A 7,274-nucleotide genomic window follows, 5' to 3' on the forward strand; every position below is an offset into this window, starting at 1 on the left:
GGAGTCCTAGTTGTAGAGAATTCCCTTCTTATTCCATGTTCTTCACAGAAATCGAAAAATTCATTTGAGGTAAACTCCCCACCTCTGTCGGACCTGAGGCACTTAATTTTTTGATCTGATTCATTTTCAACCAAGGATTTGAAAGATTTGAATTTTTCGAATACTTCGTCCTTGTGTTTCATAAGTCCAAACCAAACCATCCTGGAGAAGTCATCAATGAATAATATAAAGTATTATTCTCCTCAAGGTGACCTTGTCCTAAATGGACCACATACATCCGTATGGACTAGTTCAAGAGGCCTGCTGGCTGATCCTTCCTTCTAAGGGAAGTTAGTTCTGGTTCGCTTACCAAACTGACATGATTTACATATGGTGTTGTCCAGAATTTTGATATCTAGAAGACCACGAACTGCCTGGTATTTGCATGCTTTCCTTATTTGTGAAAAGCTTAGATGCCCCAACCTTCGGTGCCATAACCAATTTTCATCATCCTTGATCAAATAGCATTGTTGTTGTCCTTCTTCAAATATGTATAGATTATTTGGAGTTCTTCTGCCTTTGATAACTGCTTTTCTTGTATCAAGATCACGAACGCTACATCCATTTGATCGAAATATTACCTCGGTCCCTTGATCGCACATCTAACTGACACTCAATAGATTATGCTTCAAGCCATCAACATATAAAACATTTCCAGCTTTGACCTTTTCTTTCAAATGAGCAGTGCCTTTTCCTTTTATGGCTGCAGGGGTATCATTTCCAAAAGAGACTTTCTTACCCTTTTCTAAAGCAGTATATGATTCAAGTTTTTCTTTATCACCTGTCATATGCTTCTAACATCCGCTGTCAATGTACCATAGATTTTCTTGTCCTTCTACATAAAAGGCTATCCCACATCTTTCTAGTTGTGGTTCCTTTATTCTCCATGTTCGGGTGCTTGAGGCTTGTTCCTTTGTCTGCCGAAACATGCTCCTGCATTCAGAATCTTCATGACCGAAGTTATTACAAATAGAACATTCAATTTCGTTTTCAAGGGCCGAAAAGTTGTTATAGGTCCTTTTCGTAATCCCGGTCATACTTCTTTGTTTTTGAGCTTCTCTAGTCATGATTGTCTTATAGGCAACACATTGAGCTGCTTTGTGACCAAAGTTATGGCAAGAGAAACATTGGCCATTGAAGAAACTTCTGTGATTATCAAATCTACCAGCCAAATGATTGTAATTTCTATTGTCATCCATTCTTGAAGCAAATTGAGAAGTTTTTACCTGTGGCTGGTTGTAGCTTTTGTTCACCCTAAAGATGGATCTCCCCTGGTTTACTTGGTAGTCTCTATTTGTTCTTGATGTAATTCGTCCCTGATTTACCTGATGATCTCCATCGGGCTTTTGCTCATTCCTCCTTGTTGCGTCAAGATAACTCTTTGAGGTGGATGCTTGAGATGTTTCTCCATTACAACCCAGACCTGTCTTAATTAGAGGAGAACGCTATACATTGATAATCTCATCCAGAGTTTCAGATCCTTTAACAAACTTAAGATTAAGAACCTTTGATTTCTCAATTTCTTTTCTAAGGCCAACAATTTCACATTCTAACTTTTCAAGAGATTTTTCTTTTTCATCAAGTTGAAATTGCAGAGTATCAATAATCACATTCTTTTCTTCTAAACATGCCTTGAGTCTAGAAATATCTTCATAAAAGTCATCCACATCTATAGAATCCATGTAATCATCATCTTCAAAAGCCACTAAAAGTTTATAATCATTACCTCGTTCATCTTCGTCACTATTTGATAGGCCATCACTGTCTTCATGAGTGTAGTAACTTTTCTTAGTTGCATTTTGTTTCTTGTTCCATCTAACAGGTTCCTTCCCTTTGTCAATCTTATCCTTGTGAGGACATTTGGTAGCGTAGTGACCGACTCTTCCACAAGCAAAGCATTTGAAAGGTAACTTACCTCGGAACCGTCCAGTACCCCGTTGAAGATTTTTGACAAAATTTGATTCTTCTTCTTCTTCTGACATGTGTCCTGACTCATAGTACTCGCCTTTGCCTAAAGCCTTGAAGGCAACTTCTCTCCTATCTGATGGACCTCCTTTCCTCATTTCATAAGTAGTTAGAATTCCATGCAGCTGTGACATTTTAAGGCTTTGTATATTCTCTTTTTCTTCTATAGCAAAAACTTTAGATTCAAACCTAGGGGACAAAGATCTTAGAACTTTTTCAACCACAATAGCCTCTTTTATTTCTTCACCCAAATTTTTCATACAATTAACAATGTCATCTACACGAAGAAAATAGTTAGCCACACTTTCATCATTATACATCCTCAAATTTTCATACTAAATCCCGAGGGTTTGAAGTTTTGCTCTTTTTACCTAATCATCTCCTTCATAGCTCAGAACAATCTTGTCCCGTATCTCTTTTGCAGATTTAAACTACATTACCTTGACAAATTCTGATTGAGATAGGCATCCTAATAGAGTATTGACCACCTTTGCATTTGTTTCATATTTCTTCTTCTCAGCCGGATCTGTAGGAGTTGTTGATGGAAAAGTATACCTTGTATCTATGATATCCTAGACTTTTGTACCAAGAGATTGAAGATAGGCAATAACTCTTACCTTCCAATAAACGAAGTTTGTCCCATCAAAAATCGGTGGCCTGATTGATGCTTCCCTCTCGTAGTTGCTCATGATGCAAGATCTTTCTTCAAGCGATCAAGCTTCTTCTGAAGAACCTGCTCTGATACCAATTGTTGGAAATAATACTGAGAGGGGGGGTGAATCAATATTATCAAATTCTTTTCAATATGCCTTCCAGATTTATACTTTAATTTATTTGATCATTAATTTGTATGCCAGTTCCATATAATAATGAACAAGAACAAGAAAAATAGATAAGCATACCAAAGAACACCAGATATAAGGTGGAAACCCAATGTGGGTGAAAACCACCTGCTGCAATATGTATCTATCTTCTTTCAATTAGAAACTTCTTTTACAAGGATTTTGTACTGGTGCAGTCCTTTACCAGTACGCAGGCTGCAACCTGTAGAGAGCTACAACTCTCTCTCGTTTTCCAGTCTCTTCTGGAAGGGAGCTACAACCCCCTTTGCTCTTCTACTTCTCTAAGGACCACGTTTCATTAATTTTCAGACTGGATCCAAGAAGATCAAATAATCATCAAGTACATGCAAATCACCCAATCTCCTTATATAATCAACCAATGAATCACCCAACTTCTCAGAATGCTGTAAACAGAAAAATAATACCAGAAATCTAAACCCAGAACTCTGCAGCAAAAGATAAAATACAACCAACAAATGATTCAAGACAGGTCCGCAACTTCACCAATATAACCTTGTGGATATCTGCAGTCTTTCTGTGCCTGAACTGCGCATATCCGCACTGTATCCTTCTGCTTCTCAACGTACCACCGCACCTTCCCCTTCTGCTGAACAACATACCTCAACTTAGATACGCACTGCACTGTCTGTCTGATCGTGTACCTCCGTACTGTTCCTTCTGTGCCTCTGCGTATCTCCACACTTTACTTTCTTCTATGCTACGTACCTCGCATTGTGCCTTCTGCTGTGATGCGTACCCCCGCACTGCGTCTTCTCCTGCACTGTGTACCCTCACACAACGTCGTGGATCACCTGCAAACCTCCGATTAGGGCCAAATTAACATTCATCTGTGTGCCACAGTCAGTCAGATCCACAGATCTGATCATGCGCCCAAGAGTTCACGACTTATCAATAGATTCGCCTTAAGATTTCTCCTTGATTTGGATCTAGCTTTGTAAAACCAAACTCCAAAAATTTCAGATCTTAAGATATTCAATTTTCACAAGTGTCTAGCCAAGGGATCTCCTTCCCTTTTTTATACTCAAACCCTTATCCACACCATGGGATAAAAACCATCAAAAATCAATACAAGGGATCCAAACCGGGGTTCAATAAATTAGATCCTATACCACGGGCCAAAACCATAGGATCGTAAAAGACGGGCTAAATACCAAGGGACAAACATAGGATACCCCATGTGAGCGCGCTTCTCTGCATTGGAGTGAGTGAACTGGGGGACCGCACCTTATGAACAGTGAACCTGCGGGTATGCCCGCACTCCCTGGACAACGAACCTGCGGGTCCGCACCTTTTGAACGATGCACCTACGAACCTCTTATTTTCCATCATTTTAAGAGCCTGAAAAGATTTTTGCCACTTGAGTGATTTTCCATCAAGTACAACAGCTGTACCATAGAGCCAAACCAGAATCATAACGCCAACACTTACTTTTGGTATTAACCATACCAATCATACCATCAATGGCATGAGACCCTGAAGGAGCTGCAGTTATTTGATTTTGCTTAGGAAGATCGGGGATTTTCTCATGTAACATACCTAACTGCATATAAACTAAGTCAAGGTACTGTGCTTGAGCAATTACTTGCTCTTCAGTAACGACTCCGGCCTTAGCTACATCCTCAGTGATCTTCGGAAGTAAAGACTTTACAAACCATTCAGCTAAGATCTGATCCGGAATAAAAACCTTCACTAAACGCCGTCGACGTCTCCATTCATGAATGTGATCTGAAATGTAAGTGGACGTTGACTGCTTTAACAAAGTTAATAATTCCGTGCCATTGTCATATCTGACTGGCAACTGAAAATGAGTTAAAAATGAAGTAGCTAACTGACTAAAGTTATAAAAAGTGGCTCGCGGTAACTCAATGTACCACTTGGCGACAAGACCAATTAGAGTGCGTTGGAAAAGCCTTAAACGGATTGAATCATCTGAAATGGAGTTAGACGCACACCAGAGGTGATAATTCATGACATGGTTCGACGGGTCCTCTCCTGGTTAGGCAGTTGCTTCGCGAGTTTTACAAAATTAAATTATATATTCATAATGTTGTGCAAAATAGTTTTTATTTAAACATAACTCCACTTTCAATTTTTCACAAGATTTTTAAAAATTTTAACTAATAACTTATTAATTTGATGAACCAAATGTTACACAAATTAATAAACTAATTTATATTTATTAATTTATAAAGATTTAACTCTTTTTATGAGATTTCCTCAAATTTAACTATCCAATGCATAAAATACCAGGCTTCTTATAAATACAAATTTATATATATAATTATTTAATATTAATAGAAAATAAAACTATTTATAAATAAAAAATTAAATTATATATATATTTTTATTTATTTAAAAAAATGTATATATTTTAATTTGTATATTTATCTCATTTTTCGTAGTAATGAAAGTATTTATGCTAATATTTTTCTATATTTTAACTCACTCATAAATTTACACTCTCTTTTGAATAAGCAAGTTGAAACCAATAAATTTTATATTAGATATAAGATATTGCTCATATATTCAAGATATCACATCATATATATTACATAACAACATAAGTAAGCTGAAACCAACAAATTTAATATTAAATATCACATAACAGTATAAGTAAACTAAAACCAACAAATTTAATATTAAATATGAGAGATTGTTTATATATTCAAAAATGTCACATCATATATATCACATACCAACATCATAGGTATCATATATGATGCAGGAGCATCAAGGTTCCAAATTTTGTACATTTAGTAGAATCTCTTGGATCTTGTGTTTTCAAGGGAGTTAGTTCTCTAAGTATTTAATTAATGTAATTTTCAATTTTTTGAGTGATTTAGAATAGGATTTAATTAAATATTGTGAGGAATATTTGTAAATGTTCTCAAATGTAGGAGGACATGAGAGATTTAGGCTAGCCGAAATCTCCTCAGATCTTAGAAGAATGGTCTTCTCGTTCACAACATCCTGTGTCATCAATTTCTTGAGATCATGCTGGTGACACACCATCAACTAGTGGTAGTAAAGTTCATGGAAAGAAGGGTAGAGTTAAGTTTCCCTATAGGTTAAGTGAAGGGAATCAGCCCATTCACCTTTGTCCCTATCTAGACGAAGCCAAAAAAGTGTTGGATAACCGTCGTGCTTCACCACAGTGACTTCCATCTGGTTACAGGAATTCTCCCGAAATCCTTCGCTAGTTGATGAATTGACTAACCAAAATCAACCATCGGTCAAACTCACTCTCTCTGAAAGTGAATCCTATGAGTCTATACCTGACCCAGATCAATAGGTTGATATAAAAGTTGACCCGATTTCACCTTCAGTTAATCGTACCATTTCCATAGAGAGTGAGTATGATACCACTCAGGTTCTTTTTGTTTCTTCAGATTCTAATGAGCTTGGGGACAACCCTCCTATTCCATCAAGACAGGAGGAAAATCCTCCCGTTCTCGTAACTCAAGGGGTTAATTCTCCCGTTTCTACGATACCCCCTCCAAGTAGTCTAGTCACTTCCTTTGATTGGAATCGACTGGCAGGATTCTGTCTTCCTTCTTATGTGCCTTTCCATATCATAGTACAAGTTTGTAATATGATTGTATCTCACACTATTATAGATGAAGGTGCATCTGTGAGTATCCTTTCCTCAATTGCTTGGCAAGCGCTCGGTTCACCGTCGCTTGTGCCTGTTACCCAGAATCTGTTGGCTTTTAACAGAGGAATCGGTAAACCATTAGGGATCCTCCCTCAGTTTACTATTACTTTGGGAGGAAAAATCATTTATCTGAATGTGATGGCATTCCCAGCCCCTTTAGATTACAATTTACTTCTTGGGCGCGACTATGTTTATGATATGGGAGCTAATGTTTCAACACTCTTTCAAGTGATTTGTTTCCAGCATGAAGGTAGAATTGTCACCATTGACCAGCTTTAATTTCCCGGTCCAAATATGGTTTCCAGTCAACCATCTTCCCTAAATGGTCCTTTTGTACCAATGGTATCATCCCCACCACGGGTTAATTATGTGGCAACCTATTCCATACCTACATCAACTGACGATCAATTCAGTGATGTTGTACATCATGTATTGGGGGCATTGGAACCAGATCTATCCTTCATGACCATTTATGAGTTGTGATCGAAGGAATATGAGGATAGTTCCTTGTCTTGTGTCAATCTCATTAAAAAATGAGACAAGATATGAGGATAGTTCTTTTACTGTGTCAACCTTGTTAAAAAATGAAACAGGTCCACGAGGAGAGTTCCTTGTCTTGTGTCAACCTCGTTAAAAAAATGAAACAAAGGGAATGAGGACAGTTCCTAGTCTTATGCAACCTCGTCAAAAAATGAAACCAGGGATACGAGGATAGTTCCTTCTCTTGTGTCAACCTTGTTAAAAAATGAAAC

Source organism: Pinus tabuliformis, chromosome 7, assembly GCF_031772625.1.
Source record: "Pinus tabuliformis cultivar Carrire ecotype Pingquan chromosome 7, CPIR1, whole genome shotgun sequence".
Taxonomy (NCBI): domain Eukaryota; kingdom Viridiplantae; phylum Streptophyta; class Pinopsida; order Pinales; family Pinaceae; genus Pinus; species Pinus tabuliformis.